The sequence below is a fragment of the Pantherophis guttatus genome, chromosome 3, assembly GCF_059756535.1.
Source record: "Pantherophis guttatus breed Tessera chromosome 3, ASM5975653v1, whole genome shotgun sequence".
NCBI classification, from domain to species: domain Eukaryota; kingdom Metazoa; phylum Chordata; class Lepidosauria; order Squamata; family Colubridae; genus Pantherophis; species Pantherophis guttatus.
Window position 1 is genome coordinate 175590434 of NC_142065.1, and position 19337 is coordinate 175609770.

Genomic DNA, 19337 nt, shown 5'->3' on the forward strand with positions numbered 1-19337 from the left:
CTAAACTAAACTAAACATTAAGTTAAATCATGGGTGTCAAACCTGTGGCCTGCAGGCTGGATGCCTCATGTGCTGGCCATGCCCACCGGTTTAGCGAAGGGGAAAAAAGTTGATACATCATGTGATGTGTCATTGTGAGTTTGACACCTCTGACCTAAAAATATGTACAACATTCTTCTTGATCAGTTTCAAATGTATTCTATGATCAATTAGGAAGTGGGGGAAAGCCACATACAAAGCCAAATCTATTGAAAAATAATATGTGCAGAATTATATGGAGACATGAGGGTGGGAAATAAAATACAGATTGTAAGTGAAAGGTAGCATGTTATCTTGATCCTGGCTTAACATGTGAGAACTCAGGCATTATGCTTCCTAAATCACTGCTGAGTGTTGTAGCTATGTTCATATTGTACACTGAACACAAATTAGTCACATACATTTTAGTCTAGTACATTGACCAACTGATTTATGTCATTAATTTATGGCTCATTGCATTGTGTAAGCCCTCTTCCCAAATTGGATAGCATTCAGACTATGCTCAAACCATTTTTTATTCAATAAACCACCGTTAGGCAAGTATGACTCAATGTGTTGTGTAACTTCAGTTTCCATGTCATGCAAAAGATATAAGCTTAATGGGAGGATAATTTTTTATGAAACTGAATGATGTTGGCATATCAGCTAACATGCAGGAACATGGACTGCTAGTTCTGCAAAATGCTACAGTTATGGGTTTGCCGACTGCAACATGTTGCTGATTTTTTTAAAAACAACAACAACAACCCCACAGCAGGGTAAATCAACATTCATTCATTCAGCTACATTCATAAAAAGTTGGGATGGCCTCAAGATGATGACAATTGTGGCATGCCATCATCAAGAGTCAAGTACTCTTGTGCCTCATCATTACACAAAAAGAAATTGCATCATTTGTGTTGTGACATCATTCCCACTTCCTCATGCATACAGTAGAGCTACCCAAATTATTTTATTCATACAATGGAAGTAATCATGTCAGGGAAAAACATAGTGCACAATATCCTGAATTTAACATAATATGTTTAGCATTGTGAAAACCCAGTTCCATTGATTTTTTTTAATTTTTATATGCCACCCTTCTCCGGAGACTCAGGGCTGCTTACAATGCATTAAGCAATAGCCTTCACACTTTTGTATATTTTATACAAAGTCAGCTTATTGCCCCCACAAACCGGGTCCTCATTTTACCCACCTTAGAAAGGATGGAAGGCTGAGTCGACCTTGAGCCTGGTGAGAATTGAACTCGCAGTAATTGCAGGCAGCTGGATGTTAAATGCTGCCTTAGTAGGAGGCATTAGCCTCCTACGCCACTCAGGCTTCTTAGGTATTAGACCAACACGCAACATTTTCTGAATATTTTAAGCATGTTTGGCGAACAGAGCCTCATAACCGTGTATATCTCCCTGCTCTGCCCACCTTTAATTTAGCCACCACACTTTCCTAGTCTCTTATCATCCAAATCCAGAAGACCACCTTTGAAAAGGAAACAAGGTGGGAATACGTAGCGCTGTTTTCTGCTCCGTTACATCGCGGAGGTCGATTCAAGCCTATTGTATGCGAGCAATAGCATCCCCCGCCCCGCCCCCTACCCATTTCAGGATGGACCGAGCCATTCAGAGCGCAGAATGGGGGAGAAGGCGTAGGGAAAGGGAGAGAAAGCAAGCGAAAAGAAGGAAAAGTCTGTGAAAAATACAAAGGCGAGACGCGAGCTCTTCTCCTTGCTGCCTTTCGGGACATCCTGGAAGGCCGCCCATATAGAGGGAGCACCCTGTCCGCCGTTTTTCAACTCCCCCCCCCCGCGTTAGCAAGAAGTGGGAAGGACGGAGCTCGGCGCCGCTTGTGGCTGCGGTGGCAGCAATTCGGCCGTGGGAGAGTTTTCATTCAATGTGCGGAGGAAGCCCGGGGGGCGCGTGCACCGCGTCGCCTTCGCAAAGCCGTGCAATTTCGCTGTGGTCCCTTGGCCACCGTAGCGTCGGCTCCCAGATGGCATTCTCGGCAAGACCGCGTCTCCTCGCGTAGGGTTTACTCGGAGGAGACGACCCAAGCAGGGCACCAGGTAAGTCTGGCTGTACTCGGAACGAGGGAATGTGGCCGCCCAGGGCTTCTGGAACGGGTGGTCGTGGCGGAAGGACACACAGACAGCAGAGCCTCGAGATCGGAAAGGGTGGAAAACGCTCCCTTTTGCCCGGAGCCTCGTCTCTCAGCTCCGATGCGGCGGCGGCGGCGGCTCTGCCTTTTTCGCTCCTCTCCTCATCTCGGGTTATCTGCGACTGGAATGCCGGTGCCCGCTTCGTAGCGCTAGTTAGTACGCCTGAGCCAACGCTGCCTCTCCACCGCCGACGTAACTAACAGCTGAAGCCCGTTTTAGAGGCGGCAGCGGCCAGGGTCGGTTTGCGCTATATATGCGCCGGTCACTACACCTGGGTTGTTGTTCCTCCTCCCTGGAGGGGGCGGGTTGTTTTGTTGATTTTTGTTGTAGCTTTGGGAGGGAGTCACTTGGATCGCGAGCGCAGAAGCAGGAGGGGGAAGTTTAACGTGCGCCTGCTCAGGAAACCGAGAACCGGGTTGGTACAGTATTACAGAGGGAGAGAGAGAGGGAGAGAGAGGACGGGTTATTCGCGCTCTCATTATTGGCGCGCGCGCATATGTGTGTTTGTGTATATATGTCTGTATGTGTGTGTGGGTGCAACGTTTCATTTTAGACTTGTAAAATTGGAAGCAATTCCGGGAGATTAGGAAGTTCGCCTTCGTTAAGGCCGTTGCTCTACCTGCAAAGCGCTGTAGAGCCTCGGAGGCTGCCTTTCCAGAATCTCCGCTTTTTAAGAAAAGACGCGGTTTTGTACATTCTTGGGAATGATTGAATTCGAAGTCTATGGAGATTCTTAGTCATCCAGGCCATGGTTGTCCCAAAGGTCCTTTTTCTCCCCCAAGTGGCCTCAACGACTCTCTAAAAGAATGCAAATATCAAGCTGTCTGCAAGGAATATAAATCCTTCCGTTCCCCACCATCCCGTCAGAGCTGAGAAAGCTTCTTGGATGAGAAGCGAAAGGTCGTCCAAGAAAAACGAGAAAGTCCAGTTGCCTCCTGAAAAAGCACCTTTGGGACATTGAATTCGAAGGAAGGCAGTTATATAGGCTCCGGAACAGAGATGGAAGCGCTTGAAACATGCATCCTTTACCCTAAATTAGAGCAAATGTCTAACACCAGTGTGTGAAAAGTATTTGTATCCCTTTTAGGATGGGTGTTAGCCCAGCTTTAATTAAAGCTTGGCTTTGGCTGTTTCACTGCTGTATGGATACTGGAGCAATGTGTCTTTGTGGTGTTTGTGTTTGACAGCGTGAAAAGTACAGGTAGTGTGGGTGTTTACTCTGAAGAAAAAAATACTCTGTGTTTGACATTTTGTCAGTGTGCTTATATCTGAAGTTTAGTAGCCTCTTTTTAAGATGGATAAATACCCTTTCAAGTTTTATACTGCATATATATCAGAAAATAACTGCTGCTGGCTATATTGATATTTTCTGTCTGGCAGGCAGGTACACCTGTCTTTATATTTGGTGAACTCTAGTTAAAGAAGTGGAATACCAGTGACAACTGTATGAAATTATATAAACATTTTGTTTTAAGATTCTGTTGTTAGAATCTTAAAATACTTATTCCAGCAAAAACCACAAATTACTTGTGGTTTGCATATCAACCTGGTTTAACTTCTTGATGAGGTTTTTGCAGCATGAGTATTACAATATTTCCTCTGTCATGTTCTAATGAAATGGTTAAAAAGAAGTTCCTAATCTCAGTTTTAAACTTGCCCCTTATGTTCATGCCATATCTACAATACAGGGATAACAATAATAGTTTATTCCACAGGATTGGTATCATCTTGACCCTATCAGATTTGATTATTAAATTGATGCTAAGTAACAGTTCTGTCAGGAAATTGAAATTTGGGCTTGTCAATAGTTCCTCGTTAGTTGGAGGGAAGTTCAGAGTTAAGAGTTATGTCTTTATCCTGGGTTAATCCTAGTCTGCCTTTTATTGGTTACTGTATTGCTACAAGATGGGGAGATAGTTGTATGGCAGCAATAGAGGTGAAATGTATTTTGGTCACAAGGTAAACATGAGTCAGCAGTATGAGTCTGCTACAAAAGCTGCAACTGTAGGTTATGTTAACAGAACCATAATTTAAAAAATAAAGCTTTATGCTGTTTTATACTCAGATATTATCCATATGTAAATTTAGAACCAAGATATAAGGATATCATTTCCAAATTGGAACAGAAGCCTAGAAGCCATATGAAGATGTCAAAATAATGATTTTGGGATATTTAGTTTAGAAATCAGAAGATTAAGAATATAGCATAGCATAGTGTTCAAGTGTTTTATCCCATAAAAGATGGCAGTATTTTAAGTGTTTGATGCCAAGACATCAATGGTGGTTCTAACTGACTTCCATTAAAGAAAATAGATTTTGAATGAGCTTGATTTTGAACTATAAACTAGCAAACCATATTTTAGTGAATAAAAATAATGTTAACATTTAGAAAAATGGGATAATTGAGTAAAATCATGGTTAAATTATGAATGTGAGTTCTACAAAGCTTTTAAATGATTAGAGCATTTAACATCTAACTAAATGAGCATCTGAACATGATTGACTGTTCTCATGGATGGCATTCAAGCAGAAGCTGGACTGCCATCTGTATAATTGATAGCTGATAAAGACATCCAGCAGACATGTCCATGAATGGGATAGTAAGGCATTTTGTTACAGCTGCAGTTCTCATTACCCAAATCCTTAGTTTCACATTCCTCCATATGTGTCTTCAACTTGTTGATGACTAAATTCTCCGAAGAGAAAATTTTATGATGATGGAGTTCTTTATATTAATTTATTCAGTGAAAATGCCACTCAGTTCCAACCAACTTTGAGTGGTGTATTGTACAAAAAAGTAGCATAAAAATAGTAGTAAAATATTTATAAAAAAAGAAACAACAAGATATTGGAACAAGAGTTGACTATGGTCCACCATAGTCAAACACAATCCAACAGGGGCCCCAACCACCTTTACCCAAGACCTGGGAGAACAGCTTTCTGGAATGCCAGAAAGAGAGACATGGGGAATATTGGGGAATCTCATTCAAGAGGGCATGTATCATGACAGTGAAGGCATGCTTCTAGGATCCTGATAGATTCCAGGTGGACTTGGAGAGCACCAACTCTGTCAGATTGAATCAACCAGGTTGTCATGAGAGACACTGGGGCCCTATGCCATGCAGGGCTGAATAGATTATGATAAGCACCTTGAATAACACCTGGAAGCATTTTGTAACAGTACAGTTTATGAAGCAGAGATGTCACATGCCAATCAAGGTTCATGTTGCTGAATTCTGGACCAGTTGAAGTCCAAGTGGTCTTCAAAGGCTAGCCATGTAGAGCACATTGCAGTAGTTAATACATGTGGTGACTAGGGCATGAGTGACTGCACAACCTTTTGCTGCATTCCTTTTTGTAGCTTTAAAAAAAAAAACAATCCTTAACCATTGTGTGGGAATTGGCAAAGCAAAAGCCTATTGTCTGGGAAGAATAGAACAAGGTATAAAATGGTCTGGGCAGAGATTGAACTCAGTTCTTTTTTTTTTTTTAATTTGATTTATATGCCGCCCTTCTCTGGAGACTCAGGGCGGCTTACAATGCGTTAAGCAATAGCCTTCATACTTTTGTATATTTTTACAAAGTCAGTTTATTGCCCCCACAAACTGAGTCCTCAATTTACCTACCTTAGAAAGGATGGAAGGCTGAGTCAACCTTGAGCCTGGCAAGATTCGAACTTACTAATTGCAGACAGCTGGAGTTAAATTACAATGCATTAGTCTGCTGAGCTATCCAGGCTCCTGGATATCAGTTCTTCAAGATCCTTTCCTAATCTGATTATATCATTTTACCTTTTTTACAGTTACTTTTTAACATCCTATTGTTTTCCAGCTTTCTTATTGGTGTCTAGGGAAATTGCTTGCTACAAGGCAAGTATTATCTGATCATCATTTGATTTCTGAAAATGTTATGAATAACCAGCAAACTTTTTATGAAATAGTTATCCCAAAATATTAACCCACATTGCCTGCTGTTTGTAATCTCGGTTCTGTTCTGAGCCTCTGATATCAGAAATAAGCTACATCATAGATTTTTCACATAGTAATTCAGCTAAGTGATTATTCTATATTTGAATAATAAACAGTGTTGAGGATTTACTAATGTTTTGTTTTAAAGAAATGATTTGGCTGGTATGTTTGTTCTACATAGGTAGAGGGCAATGCAGATAATTCAGTCTCTTTTGATCCACTCCCTGAATGGTAAAATACTTGGAAACACCTTTAGTGGGCTGCTTTGATGCCTTCTCAAAGGGTGCTGAACATTTCTGATGAGATAACTGAGGAAACAAAATGACTCATAAAATTATTTCCACAGCTGTAGTAAGTACCAAATTAGATATTAGAAGAGTAGTTTAAGATAAACAAAATCATCCGAGAAATCTGTTACAGTTTTTATTCATGAAATGTGTAAAGTGCTCTATTTTCCCAGGAATAAACAGACAGCTCTTTCTTCTAGTTTTGGTAGCTTTGCCAAATCTGATAAATCTGTTGACTTTACATAGATTTATGATTCCAATGAGACATAAAATTACCATTGTGGCAAAGATATCAATTATTTTAGAAAAGTAGGTGTCTCAGTTTATAGCTGGAAAATAATGGGAAGTACTGATTTTTTTTAAAAAAAAAAAGGTAGAGAAGCATCTGAATATGCTAATATAAATCAAAATGTTTGTATTGCCTCACATCAGAGGCTCCTAACTTTATTATAATATTTGTATCATGTATGATGTTTTTAATTTAATACTTTTTCTTTTTCTGTAATTCTTCTTGAGAATTTGCAATCTTCCCAGCCAGCTTCCAATAGGTCAATGGGGAAATCTGAATTCGCTTGATGATTGCATGATTGACTTAATAACTGCAGTAATTCTCTTAACAACCATGGCAAAAAAGATAATAAGATCAGTCAATCAATCAGAATAAGAATAGAGCTGGAAGGAACCTTCAAGATCTTCTAGTCCAACCCCCTACTCAAGCAGGAGACCCTATACCATTTCAGACAAGTGACTGTCCAGTCTCTTCTTAAAAACCTCCAGTGATGAAGCACCCACAACTTCTGATGGCAAGCTGTTCACTATTAAGAAGTTTCTCCTTAGTTCCAGATTGCTTCTCTCCTTGGATGGATTAGTTTCTATCCATTATTTCTTGTCCTGCCCTCTAGTGCTTTGAAAAATAAGTTGACCTCTTCCTCTTTGTGGCAAACTCTCAAATAGTGAAATATTACTGTCATGTCCCCCCTAGTTCTTCTTTTCTTTAGATTAGCCAAACCCAAATCCTGCAACCGATCATCATATGTTTTTGTCCTCAGGCGTTTATTCATCTTAGTTGCTCTTCTTTGCACTTTTTACAAAGTCTCAACATCTTGTGTAATGTGGTGATCAAAATTGGATGAAGTATTCCAGGTGTGGCCTTACTCTAAGGTTAAGTGCAATTCACAACTGCCTTATTTAGCAACAAAAATTCTTCTTCCAATTGTGGTTGTAAGTCATGATCTATCTGGAGGTTTTTCCAACATCATATGCCTAAGTATATGGAAACCTGTTGTAGAATTAGTATAAATATTTTGAGTGAGTCCTTCCCCCAAAAAACTTGTACAATATTTAATTGACACAAACTAGTTTAAAAACTCAGTTGGGGATTGCTAACTGATTATGGAGTAAAAGCTGTTTGTATAACTCTGTGATGTAAACTTCGTATTCCTTTTTTTCCACATCTTGGCAAACTATACTTAATCTTTCCTAAACCAAACTCAAGTTTTAGATGCAGACAAAAAGTATTTATGTGCTTTTGTCAAATGTGATTACATCCAATGAATTCAATTTTAGATACATTATTTTGTTTTGATGTTAGTCTTGAACTTTAAATAAAAAGCAATTTATAGCTTTGTTGGTCAATATGGGATGAATATCTGAAATCTATCGAAGGGGTATTTTTAATAGGACCAGCAAAAGGATATGTAAGATTTAGAGTCATCAAAACCTTCTGGCACAATGTTAAAAGTTATGTGGTCTGTAAATTCACATCAGGTTCAAGATAGCAGGTGCCAAATGAATGCAGACAACATAGATATTTTTAGCATAAGATTTCACCCAATCTTCAAGTTGCAGAAAAAATAGTTGAATAGTTGCTCCTCCTACCTGTGTAAACAGCAAGCCCATAAGCCCTCAGTCTGTCTTTTGCCATGGGTGGTGCACAGAGGTATCTTGATTGGGCAGAATGCAATATAAATGTTGCACTTACCTAAAGAAAGCTGAAAAATAATTTTGCACTAAGAATAATATCAGTTAAGTCAAATTGTATAATGTATGTGTGTCTGTATAAAAATTGTTTAGGGATTCTAAGATATCTCCTTGCTGACAATGTTTATTGTATAACTAGATTACAGATAGAATATATTGGAAGTAAAGTTTCTAATATACTTTTTAATATACTTTTTTTCAGCAAAGCATTTTAATTGAACATTGTAAGCACATGAGTAAAAAAGAAATTCTTCATTTTATTCTTTGTAATTCATATGTGGAATATGTTGCTTTCCAAAAATGTTGACTTTTCTTTTCCTGTAACTCTGAAATATCTAGGTCAAGAGATTTGATCTTATTAATAATGTATGGGCAATTCTTCTAGTTACTTGGTTTCACAAATTTTATTCAGAGAAAATGCCCGCTGGTCCTGTTATCTTCTTTTTCCTACTTAGAGTTTGTGGCTCTAAATGTGACTGATTTAGGGGGATTCTTATCTCAGTGCAGTTAGCATCTTCCCAGACTGCATTCTTAAAAGTTTTGTCACATCTAGAGTGTACCAGCTTGGAGAACTTTAAAATGTTTGCTGTGCAATAGAAATATTTCCTAACAGAGCTTCATGGAGCATTAATTATATTTATTCAGAATTCTAATTTTATTTGGTAATTAATGTAACTCATATGCTTTGAAATGTGGCAATGTTTTGTGCTGTCAAGTCATACTCCTAGAAAGGCTACCATAGAATTTTTTAATGAAACCGGTCTCTTTCCTCCAAGGCCTCTGCTTTGTATTAGAAGTACATTTTTATTTTTTTTATTTTTAGCAAACATTGTTTCAGGTGAAATATACCCAGTGGCAGGATTAGCATAAAGAATATATTTTTGTTTTCTGATACAAAAGTTTGTGGAAAAAGTTGCTGGGTGAGGGAGATGGTTCTCAATTTAAGATCAAATTGAGAAGACAAATCTAGAGAAGACTGGAATGAACAAAACTCTGGCATCTGAAGCATGGATGACAATAAGAGTGACAATAAACTAGATTTGGAGGATTAACAACCATGTGTAGCTACAGCCATCTATCATATATAGGAGTTTCTATTTTTCTAGTGAGAGGAGAAAAATGAGCATTCAAGAAAATCTCCAGATTTAGGAAGCAAATATAAGAAATGCTTTCTACCCTAAAGCCAAAACTGTATTAAAAATACATTGATTGGGTTCACATATTGAATGTAGTATGTTTTAACAATGTTTAATTGACTGGATCCCAACTGATTGATTTGAATATTTGTATGGATTTGTGTGTTAAGCCATAAACCATGTAAAACCATAATGGATAAGATCACACAATAGTTAAATCAAAACAAAATGAACCACATTATGGCTTAGTAAGATTTGTGGACCAAGTATAATTATCATTACTTTTTCTAGCCCAACAATTTCTAACTCTGCTCTTTTCTAAGTAAAGAACCATGTAAATTCTATAATCTAGGAAATAGTGTTGATATTGTCTGCAATATTACAAATGAAAAAGAGAAAAGGCTACTTACTATACAAGAAAACTTCATTTACAGTTATTTTTTCCTGAATACTTTTATGTTGTGCTCAGCCCCATTTGGTTCTAATTTTTTTCAGTTTCATTCCTCTAAATATTCAATTAACATTGTGATATTAGTGGCAAGCACTTGAAAAATATCAGAAACATTTTCCCTTGTTAATTATCATTTATTAGTTGTGCTTGCTTGTTTATATCTTGCATATACCCATATACTTCTTTAGGTGTGATCATGTTTTTTTATAAGACGTGGTGACGTAGAGGCTTAATGACACTGGAACTGCGCTTCAGCGGCTCAAGCCTGGCTCCACAAAATGGTGAGTGAGCTCCCACCACTCGCTCTCTGGCTCCTGTCCGCCAAACAATTCAAGTAGATAAATGGGTACCACTTTGGTGGGAAAAAACGTAGCTGCATTTGTGTGGGCAGAAAGCGGAAGCCAGCACTGGAACAGGCCAGACTTAAGACAACATGAGCTGAGGCAAGACCGACGGAGGAGCCTGGAAGAGTATCCACCTGAACGCTGGTAGTCAGCTGGTGTAAGCTAGTTCGCCCCTGCAGCGCACCAAATATAAGCATGCAAATGTTGAACAGAACTTCAGCATTTGCTTAAAAATTAGCCATTTAGGCTGTCAGAACTGTGTTGTGTTGGGTGCTTGTAAATTTCCTGGACATTGTATGCCATACGTTAAATAAATAATAAAGGACATTAAACATACAAAAAAGGGTTTAGTTGAGTTGTTATTCCATTTGTCAGTCCATTCAAAAGAAACCAGATTGTACAACATTAAATAATATCAAACAAAATCATACTGGAAATTCATAGAATGAAATATTTATAACCTTGACAGTGCACTAAGAATGGTAGTTATTGGTTACAGTTCTAAACACTTCGTGTCAAAGTTATTCATGGTCTCTCCCAATCCTTCTGTCATGTTACATATTATACTATAATCTATGAACTATGCAGTCCAGTATATCATCCATAGTACTTTGAAAAAGCTTCAGCTGATCAGCTGAACTTTAGATTGCAGGTTTTTTTTCTGTGAGAGAGAAATATAGCTTGATATAGCTTTCCTATGTAGAGGTAATCCTCCATTTACAACCATAATTGAGCCCAAATTTCTGTTGCTAGGTGAGTGAGTTGTGAGTTGAGAAAATTTTGTGCCATTTTATGACCTTTCTGCCACAGTTGTTAAGCAAATGCTGCAGTTGTTAAGTGAATCATGTGGTCATTAAGCAAATCTGGCTTCCCCTATTGACTTTCCTTGTTGGAAGCTGACTGGAAGATTGTAAATGGCGATCATATGACTCCATGCAGGATAGTGCAACTATCATAAATACATGCCAGTTGCCAAGCACCTGAATTCTGATCACAAGACAGTAGGGATGCTGCAACAGTCATAAGTGTGAAAACCAGCCATAAATCACTGGCATTGTAACCTCAGTCACTAAATGAATGGTTGTAAGTCTACTTGTATAGTAACTTTATATAGAAACAGATAAGAGTAATAGATAAAAATAATACAAAAGAGAAAAAGAAATACAAAAAGATAGAAAAGGGGGAAAAAGAATAATAAAGAAATAGTTTCCAGTCTTTCTTAAGAGCAATTATAAGTACATTTGTAGTTTGGCATCTCTATCTAAGCTTACATTAAAGTTTCTTTCTTTATCTGTTGTTTATATAAATCAAATCCATTTAAAATGAACTGATGTTTTATGGATTTTTTGAGGCAAAAAAAGAACTTAGTTTTCCAGCATTTTGAATTAACATTTTATTCAGTTTCATTGCTTGCACCTGTAGACTCTTACCATTCCATGACTTAGAATAAAAGATCTTGTCTGTGTTCATGTTTCAGTTTTTTAAATACCAATTTGTCATTTGAGCTAAAAGTAAATTATTAAAAGGCATAGATCTAAGCAAATTATAGTTTACTTCATCAGATGCATCTGATGAAGGGAGCTTTAGCTCAACAAAGGTTATGCATTTTAACAAAATATATTAGTCTGAAATAACAATAGTATTTACACTTATATACCACAGTGCTTTACAGCCCTCTCTAAGTGGTTTACAGAGTCAGCACATTGCCCCCAACAATCTGGGTCCTTGGAAGGATGGAACGCTGAGGCAATCCTGAGCTGGTGAGAATCAAACTGCCAAATTGCTGGCAGTCAGCAGAATTAGCCTGCAATATTGCATTCTAACCACAGAGCCACCATGGCTTCAGGTGTTTCAGTATTTTTGGATTACCATAAATTAGCATGACTCTTTCATAATTTGACATTTGTGTATGTGTGCATGGACATGAATTTGAAAGCAATGCTAGAAAATCTACATTAGTGTTCATCCTTTTTTTAATACTAATTTTGATGCTTTTTAAAATTTTTGTTCCACTTTTTTTTGAGTAGATAATGACAGAAATTTATAGTCCCTTTAGAGAGCTACCTCAAATATATCAATGTATCACAATGTAATGGTCTGGGCAATTTGTACCCAATGGTCCCTTTTCATTATTCATGTGTCTCTTAAAAGTACATTTTTGGAGCCTATAATTCACGTTATATATCCTTCCATCATTTTTGCTTGCATGACTACCATTTAGATTATTTATGTCCTTGTGCTCAAGGTACTCACTGAAATTTTAGAGATGACATCATAAACAAATAATTCTTATAATAAACTATAGATAGAGGAGTGAGCTGCTTCCACTAGAAATGGTATACAATGAAATGAACAAAATAGGCAGAAAGAAATCTACTTATATGTGTCCTGCAATCCAGCCAAGATAATTCGCATTTCTGTCTTTATCCAGTTACATATTTGTGTTGTCAGATGTTATGGACTCTTCATATGAATGAATATTTTGTTTATTTTTTTACTTTATTAAAAACTAATTACAACAATCTTGAAAAAGAAAATTATAGCTTTGTTTAGGATCATGTTCTGCTTAACCTTGATGGGTTCCATGAGATTTGTAATAAGACTAGTTAATTGAATGTTCATGTTTTCTAAATTTTCTTCAAATATGAAAATCATATTTGTATGTGATATTGTATGTGGTTATAAATTCTATTTAATTCTATTTAGGAATTGTGAAACCTTTTCGTTATTTTTAATAGTTTCCACAAAGGAAGGTCTACAAGTGGTTGATTTCCATATCCTTGGTTTTTCAAATGATTCCTGTTATACATAGTCTTGAGTCTTCCTTTTCTCCCCCTCCCTCCCCCATTATAAAAAGTAATTTTTCATTTATTGTGGCAGGCATTGAAATGCACATTCTGTTTAAAAGAACACACTAGTATATTAAAGACAGGCATTTTCCTTTACACATTATTTTGCCCGGTAGTTTCCACACCTTGCTGGCTCTTCTCTCTCATTTTCATTCGACCCTCCTAGTTAACGGAAGATGAATTGAATAATTTATTCCACCCATCAATAGAATATAAATACCTGCCTTGGACACTGACAAAATGCCAGCTTCAAGTCCAGATAGGTTGTTCAGTGTTAGAAAAGTAGGGCAAGTCAAGGTTCTGAATTCAGAAGGCTGTCAAAGATACGTATAATTCTTTGGTGTCAGCAATATCAATGAAATGGCTGTGAAATGGAATTTTGGAGCCCAAGACTGTTTTTAAAATTCCTATCATTTAATTATATTTAATTTATATATTTATTTAATTTATATCCCACCTTTATTATTTTTATAAACAACTCTAGGCAGCAAACATATCTAATGCTCCTGCTTCATCCTATTTTCCTCACCACCACCACCACCACCACAACAACAACCCTGTGTGTTGGGCTGAGGGAGACTGACGGGCCCAAGAGGTGGCACAGTGGTTAGGGTGCAGTACTGCAGCTACTTCAGCTGACTGCTAGTTCAGCAGATCAGCGGATCAAATCTCACCGGCTCAAGGTTGACTCAGCCTTCCATCCTTCCAAGGTGGGTAAAATGAGGACCCAGATTGTTGGGGGCAATATGTTATTTAGTATACTGTCTTTGGTGTAAGACGCCCAGAGTCCTCGGAAAGTGGATGGCACAGAAATATGAATAATAAAAAAATAAAAATAAATAAAAAAAGGTCACCCAACTAGGAAAGGCTGAACTTGAACTCACAGTCTTCCTTTTTCTAATCTGGTGCCTTTAACCACTAGACCAAATTTATATGGTTTTAATTACTTGCTAATGATAAAACTTCCAGTTATATATCAGTGTCCTTCGAGTACTAGATATTCACACTGTTCATCAGTATTTTCTTTCTCTTGCCAAAAGTTGTAAAATAGCACTAGACATGTTTTTAGAGCCTCTGCAATACATGGGAGAATGATGGAAAAACTTTCTCTGCTTGCCATTGTAGAACTTCCTTACAAAAAAATCTGTTTCACATTAAGTGAAATTGTAGAAGGCCCAAGCATGTTCCAAGAAAGCTAGATGTCAAATACACACTCCTAAGTAAGAACTAGAAAAATACTAAACATAGCATAATAGTTACAATATGACTGAACATGTGCTATACACTTCTATTGTAGAAATGGCACAGATACATATAATATTTTAAGAATAACAGGAGTGATGGCTTGCAATAGAAGTTTATAAGGCTTGAAGGCTATTAGGCTGGTGATACATCAAATTATATCTGAATAGCGGCAGCGTCATACTGTATGCATGGAAAAACACTTTCTTAGAAATAATAGTGCATGTCTAGGTGTGCTTATTTTAAATAACACAACAACATGGTTGGGAGGGACCTTGGACGTCTTTTATTCCAACCCCTTGCTCAAGCTGGAACCCTATAACATTTCAGACAAATAGTTGTCCAATCTCTTCTTAAAAACCTCCACTATTGGAGCATCCTTGGCTTCTGGAGGCAACTCATTCGACTGATTAATTATTCTGTCAGGAAATTTCTCCTTAGTTCTATAGGCTGGTTCTCTCCTTAATTAGTTTCTATCCATTGCTTCTTGTCCTGCCTTCTGGTGCTTTGGAGAATAGGTTGACTCTCTCTTCTTCTTTTTTTTTATTTTTTATTTTAATGTTTTATTATTAAGAAATTATAATAATACAATTTTTGTCCATCCGGTTACATAGTATGGAAAAAGAAATAAATACAAATTATATATTGTACATATATAGATAATCTTTGCAGACCAGTTACATGGTATAAAAAATTGTGTTCTCATATCATTCTTAGTGTATATATATATATATATAATAATCTTTAACGATAAATTAGTAAATACGTAAGTCATGTCTTTTGCTTACCCATGTAACCTTTCCTTGCCTTATTATATTTCCTACCATCTACAGTACATCTTCTCTTTTTATTTCATTTAACTATTTCTTGTATTTGCTCTGGTCTCTTTCCTTTTTTTTTTTTTTATTTCAATTTCCTCTTCTCTAACCACCCGTATCACTTGTCCCATACGCTATAATAATCAGAATCTTCTCTCTCATTGATTTCAGGTTGACTCTCTCTTCTTTGTGGCATGTCACAGTACTTCTTTTAATTAAACTAGACACATCCAGTTCCAGCAACCAATCTTTATATGCTTTAGCCTCCAGTCACCTAATCATCTTTGTTTTTCTTCTCTGCACTCTTTCTAGAGTGTCAATATCTTTTTTATATATTGTGGTGACCAAAACTGGATGCAGTATTCTAAATGTGGTCTTACCAAGGCATTATAAAGTGGTACTAACACTTCACATGAGCTTGATTTGATTCCTCTGTTAATGCAGCCTAGGACTATGTTGGCTTTTTTGGCAACTGCAGCCCACTGCTGGCTCATTTTTAAGAATTGTCTATTAGGACTCCAAGATCCCTCTCACAGTTACTACTATTGAGCCAGGTACACCTATTCTATACTTATGCATTTACTTTTTCTTGCCTAACTGTAGAACCTTACTTTTGTCACCCTTGAAGTTAGATAGAGCCTAATGTTCAAGTTTGTATCTTGAACCTATCTTCTGGGGTTTTAGTTATTCCTGCTAGCTTAGTGTCATCTGCAAATTTGATGAGTTTTGCTTCTGTCCACTCATCTAAATCCTTAATGAATATTTTGAATAATACTAGGCAAAGACAAAGCCTTGGAGTACACCACTGCATACATCCCTCCAAATGTGGTTGTTCAGCCAATTAAGAATCCATCTGGTGGTGATGCTATCTATGCCATATTTTTCTATTGTATCAAGTAGTCGGTTGTGGTCTACTTTATCAAATGCCTTATTTAAATCCTAGTAAATTATATGCACATCATTTCTGCCCCATTGTAGAAGAATGCAGTAAGATTTGTCTGGCACAATCTGTTTTTGACAAACCCATATTGGCTTATGGTTATGACTTTGTTTGCCTCTAAGTGCTTGTAAATTTAGTGCTTATCTTTTCCATAATCTGCTAGAATTTTCAAAATTTTTGATGTGATAATCATTCATGACTTTGAATGAGCTACACCATACCAAATATGAAAAAATAAAGTTTTGCCTCAATAGAGCATAGTTCTATATCCATGTAGTTTTCTTGACAACAGAATTGGTTTGCTGTTGTCCTCTTTTGAGATGTTTTTCTGAATTTTGAGTCTAATCTGTAGCCTTGAAATTTTCTGGTGATCTCCCATTTATATGCAAATCAGATGAGATGTATCAAACTTTTTTGAAAGCAGTTGAAGCATTTGTGCTAGCATTTGCTTTAGTGCAGAGGTCGCCAACCTTTCAGACCTCAGGGACCACTAAATTCATAATTTTAAGTGAATAAGAATTTTTTTAAAAGATAAATAGTATTTGGTGCAGGGGTGAAATCCAGCAGGTTCCAACAGATTCTGGAGAACTGGTGGTGGAAATTTTGAGCACTTTGGAGAACCAATAGTAGAAATTTTGAGTAGTTCTGAGAACCGGCAAATAACACCTCTGGCTGGCCCAAGAGTGGGGTGGGAATGGAGATTTTGCAGTATCCTTCCCCTGATATGCCCACCAAGCCATGCCCACCAAGCCACGCCCACGAACCGGTAGTAAAAAAAGTTGGATTTCACCACTGATTTAGTGCAATATAAAAATGCAAATAATATTTCTGCGGACCACCAACATTTTCTCATGGACCATCAGTTGGTGACTCCTGCTTTAGTGGAATATGTACTGTATTGTTATTCCAACCCAGATAGTGAAGCAAGAGCTCAGACCAAGAAAAAAAAATGATGAAGTTACACAACTCTATCAAACAACATTAAGGGCATATCCATCTCGATCTCCAGCAACATGGGCATATTTCTCCTTCATTACTCTTTTCCTTAAAATTGGAGAAGCAGGTTCCCTGGAAATGGAGATAGAAGAAAGTGTGTATACTATATTAGAGAGCCAATTGGATATAGTGATTAATGCATCATTCTTGAATCTAGAAAATGTGAGTTCTAATTCATCATAGGACATTTCTTTTTGCAAACACATTTATCTAAGCTTGTTTGTCTTCCTATATTGTACGTGTATTCTTAGTAGGATTCTTATTATTATGCCAGACTACAAAGATTTTTTTTCCAACTAGATGCAAGACTATGACCTCCCACTGTTTTGTTTTGTGAAATTATTCCCCCCCCCCACTTCGCCCCCAGTAATCATACTTTCTACAGTTGCAGTGCAGAAAGTGTTTGCATCTTTTGGGAACAGACAGTCATGCTTCAATCAGAAAGCTACAGAGCCTTTTAGCTCTCTAGTCACAGTTACTATTATCTTAATATTCTATTTTTAATCATCAGTATGTTGATTCTGTTTAGTTTTCAAAATAGCTGTATTGGAGGCCTTTCATTAACTTTCTGTTCAAGTGTCATTAAGTCTGAGGAATGGGTTAGAAAGTTTTCTGTAGATCTGAATAAATGTGGAGGCTCATTCTGATAAGTCAGTTCAGCCTGTCCCACATTAGCCTTGGCTTGTTTTGAGAACTTTATACTGTATATTTTCATGAGTATTGGAATGCATGCAGGAGAGAAAAAGAGGTCACTAAATGTCAGTGAAACAAATGATAGCTAAAGCAAACAGAAATGACTATCCCAATGAATATTAAGGGCAATGGGCTTATCAAATATCAAGCATTCTTGAGTTTCCAGAGTTAAAAATGGAATGTGTGCAGCACATACCAAATAGCAAGACCACTAATGCTAAAAAGAATAACATATGACGTTTGATGGACAAGTGATTTCAACAGAGTTGTTTGAAATCTACATTGATTTTTTCTTTTTTAAAATAAATTTATTGAATAAAATTTTAACAAAGTAAAAGCTATAAAAGAAAATTAAAAGAATTGTAGAGGAAAGGAAATTTGTAAAGTGGTTTCTGATCTTCTTAAAGCAGTTATAGATTCAAGGACTCTACATAAATTTTCTAGTCTAGCCTCTCCTGCTTCCCCCATTTATATACACTTTCATGTGTGCGTGTCTTTGTATGTGTGTGTGTATATATACATACATATATACATACATACATGTATACATACATACATACATACATGCATGCATACATACATACATAGTGGAAGATCTTATATTTGTTATTCTAGGTACTCCATGGATATCCTGAATCTAGTGCTTGAAGATATTTACCTGGTTTTTAAACAGCAAATCATCTGTGAGCCAAATCCACTATGTCCTATTTTTTTGTGCTTGTAGATGCCCATGATGTTTGCATGAATATATTGGGATTCTTTAGGGTTACTATTCACAGAAGTTTTACCTGTATTTACCCTGTATTCATGTACAGCTAATCCTCGCTTATCAAGGATAACTGGGATCAAGAATTCCATCACTAAGGAATGCAGTCATCAGACATGTTACCTGACTGCAACAATAGTCCCAATTGCTATTGTTAAGGACTATCCTGCAGAATTGAAGTGCCCTGGGTCACATGATCACCATTTGCAACTTCTTGCCAGCTTCTTCATTGTTTTTGCTTGCCAGAAGTTGGTAGTGAAGTTTGCAAATGGTGATCACATTACTTCAGAATGCTGCAGCAGTATAATTGCAAGCTAGTTGCCAAGTGCCCAAACCATGATCATGTGACCTAGGGTATGCTCCGACAGCCATATCTACAAGGAATATTAAGATTCTTAAATCCGCTATATTCAGCATTGTCGTAACATTGACTGTTTGCTGAACAGGTAGACATTAAGTGAGGACTAACTATTGTTTTTGATTGTAAAAGCATCTCATCAAAAAATACAGTTCTGTATATCCAAAAACACATTTAACATTATAAAAAGGATAAGAATAAAGATACTAAGCTTTCAAGTGAAGCTTTAGCTAAATCTATGTGTAACAACAGTGGCTGTGTTCACATTTCTGGCAAGAAGTATTTGCTCAGTCTATTGTAGTTTGCTTGGTTCTTTCT

General features: G+C 37.0%; 2 protein-coding genes across 8 annotated transcripts in view; both read left to right on the top strand.

Moving 5' to 3' along the window:
- Positions 1 to 1634: 1634 nt before the first annotated feature.
- FAM110B (family with sequence similarity 110 member B) overlaps positions 1635 to 19337 on the top strand; it is an 80055-nt gene continuing 62352 nt past the window's right edge. For 2 of the 7 annotated variants that reach the window (XM_087890595.1, XM_087890598.1), the window contains exons 1-2: positions 1983 to 2098; positions 13691 to 13916. The gene's annotated coding sequence lies outside the window, so the exon portion shown is untranslated. The other 5 variants (XM_087890596.1, XM_087890599.1, XM_087890592.1 and 2 more) reach the window with 4 other exon arrangements.
- UBXN2B (UBX domain protein 2B) overlaps positions 1916 to 19337 on the top strand; it is a 149326-nt gene continuing 131904 nt past the window's right edge. The window contains exon 1 of the mRNA XM_034429824.3: positions 1916 to 2098. The gene's annotated coding sequence lies outside the window, so the exon portion shown is untranslated. The remainder of the gene's footprint in view (positions 2099 to 19337) is intronic.